Source organism: Streptopelia decaocto (genome assembly GCF_964273445.1).
Source record: "Streptopelia decaocto genome assembly, chromosome: 9".
Classification (NCBI taxonomy): Eukaryota; Metazoa; Chordata; class Aves; order Columbiformes; family Columbidae; genus Streptopelia; species Streptopelia decaocto.
This window is the reverse complement of record NC_138664.1, coordinates 240,745-253,178: the sequence shown is the minus strand read 5'-3', so window position 1 is coordinate 253,178 and position 12,434 is coordinate 240,745. Positions and strand designations below refer to the sequence as shown.

Sequence of the window (12,434 nt, the reverse complement as noted above, 5' to 3'; positions counted from 1 at the left end):
GAGTAATGGCACCTGTCATTCCTCTTGGGTACTCGCAAAACGAAAACAAGAAGGGTGTTTTTAGGAAACTTTTAATGTACACACTCTAGAAATCTCACAGGGTCCTTAAAATCTGCTCACTTAATGCAGGCATTTTCAGAGTGAAATCAGAAAATAGGAGCTCAACAAAATGGACCAACAGACTAGTCTCTCTCTCTCATCTAGTCCAGTAAAGGACTGAGTGAGAGCAGCTCCAGATTCCATAGGCTGGCAGTGCTGTGACCGCCCCCGGTTCCTGGAGCGCAGTCCCTGGGTCGGGTGCCGGGCGCCCGTTGCTGAGGAGCCCGTGTCAGACCCCTCGGTGCTGCCCGTGGAAGCCGCGTGCCCTGGCCCGCAGCCCTGCCCCTGCGGCACAGCCAGGAGACGGGTCCAGCCCGCAGGGACCGTGCTCTGCTCAAAGCGGGACTGCTCCTCAACACACAGAGGCAACAATCTTCCATCAGAAAAACGCCAGTCCAGCAAAATTCTGCAAGGACGAGTCAGTGCAGTCAGCTCTAGCGACTGAAGCTTTCTGGCTCCCTGCCCTCTCGCCTGCCTCCTTGCCATCCCATCTGTCCCAGCTCTTCAGAGCACTTCCCGGTTCCCGCAATCAAACTGGTAGCCTGGAAGTGCCACCCTGAGCTGACATTCCCAGGGCATCATCCCCGCAAGGACGGCAGGCACCGCGGGTCCCATCGATTATTATTATGGTGGTTGTTATTTCAACAGAAACATACATTTGGAAGAGCCGATGAAGCACATGCTGGGTGTCCAGGTGTCATCAGCAGGGCTTCTGTCTTCCATTACACTAAAGCCCAGAGCTCCAATATAAGCAGCCAGGGCAAGCGGTCCTCTCAAGAATACCATTCATTTCCTCACTAGACACATGTTTACAATTAAAAGACATGTTTACAGCATCATTAGCTACTGTCAAGACTTCATTAACTACTGTCAAAACCAGAGAAAATTAGAACTATTGATGTCTTGTACAGTGATTTCTAAATTTTTTTTTCATGGAATAAGACAAGAGGGACAAATACAACAGAGAAGAGGAAGGGAGAGGAAAGATTTAGTTCAGAGAAAGAGCTTTTCCCCTGGTAACTAAATATGCTTTATTATTGACATGAGACTTACAGCGTGGTTTACTGCACATACAATGTATATGTTCACTTCAGTCTAAGTACAGTTTTGACTAGCTATAGGAAATTAAGAATCTCACTGTGCCTCCTATAAGAGCAGGGAACCGGGATGCAGTGCAACCAGAAGAGAGTATTCAGGATGGCCGCGGTAGCTTATAGATCTCCTAAATCATTTTCGGGGTGGCTGTCTGATTAAAAGAAGAGTATTTTAAATGTGTAACAGAAAAGTTTTCCAAATGAATTTACTATCAGATCAAGTTCTGGCTGGACAGTGAGCCCGTTCAGTTCATCATAGACACATATGTTTGCTTTCCTGGCAATGCCTCTCTGCACTGGGATGCACTGACAGCCCATGCTCTGGCTTCTGTACTTCTCAGGAAAAAAAGAAAAAACCCAAGAAAACCAAAACCAAACAAACAAACAAAACCACAAAACAACAACAAAAACCCAACACCACCAAAACTGAATAATATTTTAAGATGTCCCCGCAAAACGTAAGCCCTAACAACGTTCCGTTCCTTTTACATTCTGGCAGGAAAGTCTTTGGGAAGCCATGATTTTTTGTTGTAGAAAAATTATCTTGGAAGGAACCTCTATATATCTAGTTCTTTTTCTCGCTTAAAGCAGGGCTAGCATTAATGCCCTCTCTTCTTCCTGAGATTTCAACTTCCGTCAAACCACACTGGCACATATAACAAGGTTAAAGTCCCCAAAATGTCACAAACAGAGGAAAATAAAAATCAAACCAAACATACTTAAAGATCAGCGTGAACATCCATACCCTCGTGCAAATGGAATTACCTGCCTTTGAACACGCGGTTTGTTCCCAGCCACGCAGCTGCCTGTTTCCCCAGAGGCTTTGCCCGGGAAAGCGGGGCCTTGCGTTGCCATTGCTCCCGAAGAGCACAAACCATTCTATTAACTGTTCTTCCTCCAGCAGCGCGGTGGGCAGGGAGCCCAAAGCATGCTTTTATACCCAGCCTAATTAGATAACTACCTTAACTGAGCCACTTACTATTTCATTTATTTCTGAAGCTGCTAATGTTTATAGCACTTGAGTGATTGCACAAAATGGATAAAGAGGACCCAAGGATATTCTAGTACAACTATTAATTTGCCTTGCTACAGACTTTGCACAACTTTGGGATATTGATTTATGTTGAAAGGGCTATTTTCATTGTGAGAGCTGCAAACCCTTTGAGAGCAGCCGGGTTGTTTGTTCTCTGATGGGGCGCTGACAGTCTGCCCAACATCAGCGCTGAGATTTCTCTGGGAGTGAGAGCAGAGCCCAGATGATTTAATCAAGAACAGTGCCATTATAGTAGTGCCAGACAAACATTAATTCTGGTGATTTATAGAGCACCTCTGCTGTCATCTTACCGCCCATGAAAGAGCCATCAATTACCTGCTAGCAGGTTCACGAAAATAACTCCCAGCTTAATTGCAAATATGTGTTAAACGTTCTCTGAATCCAGCCACTTGAAGTTTTACAGAATAAATTTTCACTTAGCTAGTTTTTCATCTGATGAGAAATCAGTTTAAAAAGCTTAGTATTTTCCCAATGCTTCTAGAAGTTGACTCTCATTAACATCTCGGTAATGTGTGCTGCAAATTAACCAAAACCTCAGCAGTAGTAATAGAAAGGGCTGAGGTCGAACACAGATCAGTTGATTGATTAAATACCAGTTTATTTGCAAGCACTATTGCTTCAGCATAAAATAAAGCTTTTCTCCTATTTTATTATTACTACAAGTGAGAGAAGCCTAATTAAATGTAATTTAAATTACATTAAATATAATTTAAATTTCACTTTTTAATAGCTAGTAGATTATAACAAATAAGGAAAATAAAATTTACTGGATTTCTCTGTACTATATATCTGAATTTAAGCTATTCACATTGCTTATCTGATGTCAGCTTCAAACGAGATAAACAGCGAGGTGAGCCAGGAACAGACCAAAGACACGGCCGTCACAACAGCTCTGTCCAGAGAGCCACCCGCACAATTGACTAAGCCACTTCAAACTAGAATACTTTCTTCCTTTAATCTCCATTTACAAAACATCAGTAATGTTTAAATTCTGCTTCCTGAGGGTTTCATAGATACAGTCCAAGATATTTATGCAGACTGTGTTTCAGTTTAGTCCTTAGAAACAATGGCTTAAAATGGTTAAAATGGTTCCTAGAAGGAAACACGATCCCTGGTTACACATACAGCTGGTTTGAGGGCAACCTGAGGAAGATGCAAACAGAACACAGAAAAGCATTCGTAAGGAATTGGCTTGCTCTGCATTTCTTCATACGGCAGTTAGCAGAGAAGGAGTTGACAGGTGGCTGTATACACCTCTAATTTGGTGCTGTGCTGTTGGTATTCCCAAAAGGCTTCTATACAGTTTCCTACTTCAAAGAGTCACATTACACTGTCACTAGGTAAAATTTGCTACATTAAAAGCCTTTTCAGTGAAATAATAATCACTGTTTGCCGAGACAGTCTCCCACATGAATCAGCACAGAAGAGAAAACATGCTCACCTTACTCTAATCTGCTTTAAGTTGCCATGTAGTCATCTACATAAATCAATACACCCAAACAGACAACAACTGTTTTCACTTCAACATATGCATAACGATGGATGCACAGTAGCCCTGCTCCTGCTCATTAAGAGCACTATTTGCAGTCCTATGGTTATGAATCTGTCAGTTAGTTCAGTAGAGAAACCTACATCTGGAGATTTATAACTACAGGACAGAATTGTCTTCAGGCTGCAACGTCGCATTCAAGGTTTCAGATGTGTTTTCAGGGGCTAAAAAAAGAAAAGAAAAAAAAATCTTGCTTCCTAATTTCCATAATTTCCATAGCAGATGCCAAACAGAAACAGCATCTCAGAGTGTTCGACTTCATGGAGTGTGGTGTCTCAGACTAGATCAGCAATCCAGAGTATTCATTGTCATTACAGATTCAGTGGCATGTTTTATCATGGCTAAGAGGTGTTCATGACGATGACATGCCCTAGTTCTGATCAAAGAGATTATATCCCTGCTCATACAATCTTCCGGACAGTTTCATTTGGACAGAGAGCTCATCCTTGCCATAATCCAACCTATAGTATTGTGGACTTTATTAATAAGCCACTGTGGTGCACTCCAGAGCCAGCTGCTCACTAGCAAGTTAGATTATTGTTATCTGCAACTTGTTTTTAGAAAGACCTGTGGCAAATGGCGCTGTCCTTCCCTGTTCCCGCACTCAGGTGAGAGCAGCGGCTGCCCGCAGCACCAGCGCGACCAGCGTTCGCCTGGAGCACGGCCCCGGGGAGCGCCGGGCAGGCCGAGACCTGTGCTCGTGTCTCCGGGAGTCCCCAGGTGCTGTTGAGCTGAGGTACCGGCACAGGCTACTCATTCCTGCTCATTTGGTGTAGGAAAGTTTAATTAGGAAGTTTTCAAAAGACATTTTAGAAGAAACGCAAGTACTTAATGTTCAAGTGTGCCTGATGCTCTTAACACTTGCCTGTGTATCTCCACGTTAAGCACAGTGTGTATCCAGAATTCCCAGCTCAAGAGAAAGAACCTTCAAAAATAAGAGCACGCCTGAACCTTGACTTGAGAGGGCCAGGAAAGTACAAAGTGTCCGGTTAATTTAATCTTTAATACCTGTGCTATCTTTGTCAGCCAGGACAGCAAACCACAGCAACTATCTGATAGATGTTTTTCAGCTCCCACTCACCCTGGTATCAGAGTGACATACTCTCCAGGCTCAGCTCAAGGAAGAACCAAATACATATTGTTGCCATTCAGCAACCAGAGAATAATTACTTTCAGGCAATAGCCAGCAGGGGTTTTCACGAAAGGGCTATTGAAAGCCCTGGATCATCGTCTGAGTGATCTGAACAAATCTATCTTCTCCAAGTGCTTTGGTATTGCCTTGATTTCTATGAGATCTGAATTAAATGGACTTTTTTACAGGGGAAATGTAAAGCTGTGCAGAGCTCTTAGCCACCATTCTGCAGAGCTGCCAATACCTTTCCCTCTCCCAATACTTAGCAGGAACTGGGAATCGTAAGGCGGGCATCAAGGACCACAGGCAGGAACAAACCAATACAGGATTTTTTGCATGTTCTTTGCTGTCATACCTGCTAACTCTGCAATGCCAAAAGCACGTTTTGGTATTGCCAGGACTTTTAGCCTTTTCCATGACTTTACAGCTCACCCTGCTCTAACTTAATTCTAAGGATCAAGATGAACAGATAGATAATATTTTGCATCACAAGCAAAAATTGATTTTTCAGTTTTTCAGATTTGATTTTTGTGACCATTACCCCCTGTTGTGAGAGGTCTAGCCATGGGGAACTAAGGAACCCGCTAAAGTCCCAACACATGTCCCATTGGGCATGGAAGCAGAGAACCAAACTACAGACTTGGTATCAAGTCTTCTTGTTGTTCACTAAAAGCCTTTGGATACAAGGAGCTCCCATATCTCTGCCATGCAATGATTAACGTGTTTTCTGACACGATTTTCAGGTGCCAGCTTACAGGTGCAGTCAGAAGAGCAATTCTCCTTCACCAGGAGTGCCAGCCCAAGCAACCTTAGATGACTTGAACAGGAGCTATCCAATGCCAAATAAATTTCCTTGGCAGCTGAATAATTCTACTCTATCAAAGAGGAGGAATCCGTTCACCTGTCCTGAGTCACCTTGGTGGAAATGCCCAAGGACAGCAGCGGTTTTTAAATGCAGAGTTGCAGGAAGGTCTAACCACATGGCGAGTATTGGATTGTTTTCTGCACACTAGAAGCGGTTGTCAGATTGGGGTAGGAACCACAGATGAAAGTTTGGCCGCAAGCCTGGAAGGTGAAGATCACTTGTAAGCCCTTCTAAAACAAGATCTGAATCAAGATTACTTCGCTCTTATCAGTCTGGATTGTTGGGTTTTTTCTATAGTGCACTGCTTTCGCCTGATTTCACAGGTAGAAAAAAACACTCAACTGTAGTGGAAATACTAGGCGGCCAGATACAGAGCCTCCGGAATACCTATCTGGCATTAGCACACAATAACCCCCCCTTACAGAACTAGAAGATAGATTGTTCAAAATATGAAAAACTAGAAGGCCCAAGATAAATATCAAGGCAGGTGATCATCTGTATTTTTTAGCTGAGCATTTCATGAGCTCTGGAAGTCTTTGTTGTTGTTCACTGTTCTCTATGAAGCTCCACTTTTTAATGAGGGCCAACCGTGAGATCAGTTTTGTACTTCAGCTTTCAAAACAAAGAATAAGTCATTTTAAAGCAAGAAGCCCTTTTGTAAACGCTGTATGTGAAGGGACTAAAATCAGCTTGAGCATGCAAAAATATCTAAAAGACATGACGGTATTTTAGACACAAATCTAAACGCCAGCGAAAATGAAATTAGAAAGCAAGTTCCATTATAATTATCTGCAGAAGAAAAACAAGGCAGACTGTTGCAGTGTTGAGGCACCAGCTGGTTCACAAAGAAACTCTTAATCTAGACAAAGATGTCAAGAAGGCTTGAAAAGATCTGCAGTAACCTGTGGTCTGCATTTTAAAAATCAATACTCCTCGACTTAAATCCGCTTTGCAGGCACACAGTGGGACACCACACTTTGATCACTTTCCTATAACAATCAAAAATGCTTTGTCTGTATAAATAGAGTTGAGCAATTTTTAATCTCTGGAAGAGCACAATCAACAGAAATTTCCATTTGTGAATCACTTACTACAGAAGAGCTGTACTGTACCATCCTGCTGATGGGGAGGGGAGCTCAGATCTGAAATCCGAGCCCTACTTTAGATGGATGGAAGTGAATTTCGCACATTTCGTATCAATGTTTTTCAGATCTCCTGTTCTGACACACAGCAGTTTCAGGATCTGCCCTGTTAAGCTACAACATTCATTTCCCAAGCACTGAAATGTTCAGACAAATCATTAGTGAAGACAGGAAGCTGAGGCCAAGAATTACATTGAAAGATGGTGTGGTATTTCTGGTTTATACTCTTCCGTCTCAGAGATACACAACACAGAGGCCGGCATCCTCATCACCAATTTGAAGCTCCGCTTAGCACTAGTTATATGAAAAAACTATTTTCTGATTGTAGTTTTACCAAAATGCAGAAACCTAGAAAATCCCACACCCTCATTGTCTGAAGTCTTTCAAATTCATCCAAGACAATAGGGTGCCCTCTGCAGGGATGTCTCCCTATGACAGCTCCGGGGAGTGCATGTCTTGGAGTTGCTCCACAATGGAAAAACAAAGTGACTTCTTAGCATAAAATTCTTTCTGCTAATCTTTGAAAGAACACTGTAAGTAGCATAAGCTGAAAGGAATACATAAACTAAATAGAAATAGTCTATTTTAAAAATAATGATACTTTTATTTTGTCTAAAAACTTGGAATTCTAGTAGATGATAATACGCAGTTCTAAATTATTTGCTACATTAGTAATGGAATTAAAGGAACAAATAAAACATATGTAACTGCTACCTAAGCATGTAGACTCACGGGATGTTTGTTAATAGTTTTTACAGGAATTTCACATGATTAATTGTTATTACTCTTGGCAGGAACAAATACCATTACAAATTGAATTAGCACTTAGAAAGTCAGAAAGGAGATTAAATCCCACATTAGCAATTTGTACCAAGCGTTTCCTTCCCTGGCACCTGGACACATACACTTAAAGCCATAGCACTAAAACACACAGCCGTAAACTCACAGGTTGTAACGCATGAAGCAGTTCAGACACAGCGTGACAAAACTTGTTCTTAGCCTACTTTTTCACACAGTGGAGAAGACAGAGATATGAATTACTTTTCATTAGCTGCATTAGAAAATGAGTTTTTAAAAAGTATTCATGAGAAGTTAATTCTTTTAAGGGATTTACAAACATACATGAAATTCTACTCAGTGCTAACGTAAAACTTACTGAACTTCAATACTCACATTGAAGCGAGGCCACGTTGCAGTAATACATCACAGTAAATTTTGCCAGCAGACAGACTGATGACAGTGACAGGAGTTACTTTCTTTCTGAATATGTAAAACCCCAACAGAAAACCAGAAGTTTTTATCTGAGGAAGCAAGGAAAAAGATTAATAAAGTTGTTATTTTCCTTCCTTTGTATACAGTACAATGCAGTGGCATGAAAACCCCTTTAAAATATATCACTGAGCAAGGGGAGATGTCATCACAATAGAAGTTAGTTTCAAGATCACAACGAAGTATTGTTTGCTGAGCTACTGTGTGCACGAGCACAGGCGCATCGCAAGAGCCAGAGGCCAGGAGCGCGTTGCAAAGAGCGAGTTTTATTTTAGTCGCCTCCCTGCTGGGGATCTCTGAGCTCCCACCGAGCTCCCAGCACAGGGGACGCCGGCGCCGGCCACTTCAGCGCTGCGGGACCATCGTCAGGCCGCTGCGCTCACCTCTGTCTCAAGGCTTAGAGCAGGTGCAGCCTCTTGCTGTGCTCTGCTCTTTCTCACAACAAAGCAGGAATCTCAGACATGATAAGGTACTGTAGGGTTTCTCTCAGGCCTGTGTTAGGTCAGTAAAAAATTAGTGTGATGTATGTGCTTCCTTTATACCCCAGCTGTGGGTCCCTTGAGCGTGTTTACCTTCCTCCTCCTCACCCAGTCTTCTGCAGTTCCCATACAGCTAGCTATGCCCTGCATCAGAAGCATGGCAAATAGATATATGGATTTTATACATGTGTGCAGGCATGTGTAACAAACAAACGTGTCACGGTCAGTTTGCTTTATGTAGCAATTCTTTTTAAAGTACTGAAAAGGAAGGTTCTAGATACATACTCAAACTATTCCACTAGAATTCCACAGCTCAGGGAGAGTGCAGCAAACATCTGCTGTCTCCTCAGATGAGATCTCACCCTGACAAGCCACAGAGCATAATAGAGTTAATAACCCACGTGGCAGTGCTCCAAAAGAAAACCTGGTGAATTTGTTTATAACCTCCCAAGACTACCAGCAGACTCTGGCCTTGCAGACAAGATTAAAGGAAGTACTATCATTATTAATATGCAGCTTTTCAACAGTTTCAACATGAACGGGGGCAACATTTCATTAATATTTTAGGCATCTAGACTTTTTCCTAATATGCAATATCATTTTCTCTTAAGAGAAAACATCCGATTTTTCTACCTTTTCAAAAAATGCTTGATGGCCCTGGCAATCCTGGGTCCCTAGCCATCCATGGTTTCTCTCCCTTGCCTCTGCTAACGTGTTGGGAAGAACAAGCAAGAAATCTTAAGGCAAGAGACTGGATAGGTGTTGTTATCCCAGCAGATCTCACCCCCAGCTGGGTACTGCAAACTGCTCTGAACATAAGTCTAAAAGATGTCAATGCCTCAAGACTCCAAGATGCAAGAGGAGGTTATCACTGATCACTGGTAGGGAAGCTGCAACTATTCATTGTCTTCTGAGAGGACAGACAGCCATGCAAGAGTGGGTTATGAGAACCGGGACACTTTCCTGACAGCTGTCCTCACACAGCCAGTGTCAGCGTGAGAAGGATAAGCCACGTCCACAACTGCCCTCTCCCCTAAGATTAAATCAGAAAGGAAAGAACGCTCTGCTGCACAGAGCAAGAGGGGAGAACGAAAAACAAAGAGAAAAAGCAGATTCAGCCTCGTTGTCCCACTGGACAAAATTATTTCAGGAAGCGAGGAATGAGAAGAGAGTCGGTGTCATGTGGTGCGTCCCTTTGTGAGGGGGCTGCAGCACAGACTGGCTCCTTGGCTGCGGCTCTAAGCGGATTCAGCTCCAACAGCAAGACAAACACAGGTTACACAGGGCGACGTGCCTGCTGCACTGCTGATGAGGAGCAGGCTTACACACTGCAGTACAGTAGAAAAGTGAGGGATGTTTCTCTCAAAACCTACCGCTACCAGCACGTTTTGATTTCAGATATTCATTAGGCAGGAGGTTATCCATTACATAAACGAAACACTGCAGTACAGTAGAAAAGTGAGGGATGTTTCTCTCAAAACCTACCGCTACCAGCACGTTTTGATTTCAGATATTCATTAGGCAGGAGGTTATCCATTACATAAACGAAACACTGACACAGTTCAGCCTTCCCTCTGTTGCCATTGCTGCTTCCTGGCACTGGGAGCCCTCACCAGGTTATTTCAGGGTAGTAGCTGTCTCCTGTGATTACAGTTTGCTGCAGGGGGGATACACTCCAGGGACTCTTGCCCTGTGACAAGGAGTAAAATTCAAGAATTAAGCTGCTCTGATGCTCAGGTTGATGTTATAGGGAAGGCAGATTTTCCTGCTTTGCTTCGAAGCGGGCTTTCATTGGTTTGTTAGCGCAGCACGTATTGAGCCATATGGCCTCAGGTCCCTGGCTTTCACTTGATAATTAATTTTAAAGAAAACCCAATATCTTACCCTCTAGCTTTCAAAATCTGGACACGGCAACCCAGATATACCTCAGGGAATTGTATGATTATGTTCCCACAAGTGTGTGTTTATAATTAGGAGTACAGCCTGTAATTTACCAAGTGAACCGCTCAAAGTCGATTTCTCCATTGCCACCAACTAACGTTGCCAGCCAAGTCCCTGGTCACCGGAGCAATTCCAAAATGGGTGAGCAGGCAGTGGCCAAAAAATTACAATTATCTGGGTTCCGTGTAGAGAAGTTCATCAGGAATTAGCCATGTGTTAGAAAATGGATGCAAAACCATTTGGAAATGAAATGTATACTTTCATTCCTGGTAACTGGCTGAAAATCTAGTATGCTGGTGGAGCTGCAGATTTAGATTTTTTTTATACGTGTCTTTCGTCACTCGAGGCAGAGACGCAGCAGCTCGGTGCAGCTGCTCCAGAAGCAGCAGCGTCGCTGTGTCGGGCGCCCTGCGCGGAGCCGGGGGCGCGGCGGCTGAGCACCTCGGCCCTGCCAGCGCAGCTCCGCTGCCGGCGCCTCTCCCACCATCGCCCTTCTCCTTCCTCCTCACGAGAGACCAGAACCAAACGCTTTCTCTGGCAGAGAGTACAACAGCCGCACTGACACACGCACGTGCATTTAACAGAAACTCTTACCACAGTAAGGCCAGTTTTCACTGAAGCATCCTGACATACAGAAAAACCCACTCTTGTTTCCTTGAGAGCAAGATGAATATTATCATTCCCATTCTACACACAGGGAAAGAGAAGACAACTTTCCACCACCCTGAGCACCCAGAGCAGGGCAGAATGCCAGGAGGAGGCCCCAGAACGGCTCTACGGTCACTGAAAACATCATGCACAAACGGTCCCGTCAGTAATTCAGTCTGGACAACACACACACCACCACAGTTCTGCTCAAAGCCTCCCCTGGGCTCTGTTGGTTTCTTTTGCTTTTAAGTTTTCTCCATTCTATTTATCTCCCCCACCCCCATGGCTCTTAGCTGAATCACTCCAAATTTGAGCACACAGATTACATGGTTTTCCTCCATAATTTAGGATGAAAACCATGCTCATTAGAAGAACCATATGGCCTGTTGACATGACTTCTGCAGTGCTCACCAGCATTAAGCATATAAGTCATGCTGAGAATGAGATCATAAATTTAAAACCAGCTTTCAAAGATAATAAAAAGAGCTGATCCATTGTTGTGTGTAGATACACCTCATTAAAAATATATTTAAAAATAAATAAATAAAGGCGACATTTAGGAAGGCTTCAGTTACAGCTGCTTATTCTCCTTACTTGCTTCATAACCCAATTCCACAGCAGGCAGCTGCTGGAAGTGTGCAGGTCAGGGCACTGCTCTTTGACCTTACAGGGACACAGACAGAATACAGCTCTGTCTCCTGCAAAGCTTGTTACCATGTAGTAGATAAAGCGTTCAATTAACGTGTTACATGGGACTTGAGAAGCCAGCCATTTAGTGTAGATGGTAATGAGCCCTACATATCTAACTCACATATCTACGTTTTTTTACTCCGATGTTGCTGTAACTCAAGAAGTACCTAAAAGATTGAAAGGAAAAAATATTTCTTCTAGTTTTCACCTTGAAGTTCTGTGCAATCACAAGTACTTTCTATGAAGCTTATTTTATCTTTTACATGACATATTTAATTATTTTCTTTTCAGAGATCCTTTTCCCCATCATAACAAACAACTCTTTAAGTAAAAACAATATATATAGCCAATATGAAACCATCACAAAACCAGAAAGTATGCAAAGTACCCAGAAATAGAAGGAATTTTGTAACTGATTTTAAACTACTTCCTGATCCATTCGCTGTCCTTTGAATATACGTGAGGTCTCAGT

At 43.0% G+C, this 12,434-nt stretch overlaps 1 long non-coding RNA gene across 1 annotated transcript in view; it reads right to left on the bottom strand.

The window, feature by feature from the left end:
• The window catches only part of LOC309443780, a 43,813-nt gene that overhangs the window by 19,651 nt on the left and 11,728 nt on the right, over window positions 1-12,434 (bottom strand). Inside the window, exon 2 of the long non-coding RNA XR_014184859.1 lies at window positions 8,109-8,236. This is a non-coding gene — a long non-coding RNA (uncharacterized lncRNA). The remainder of the gene's footprint in view (window positions 1-8,108; window positions 8,237-12,434) is intronic.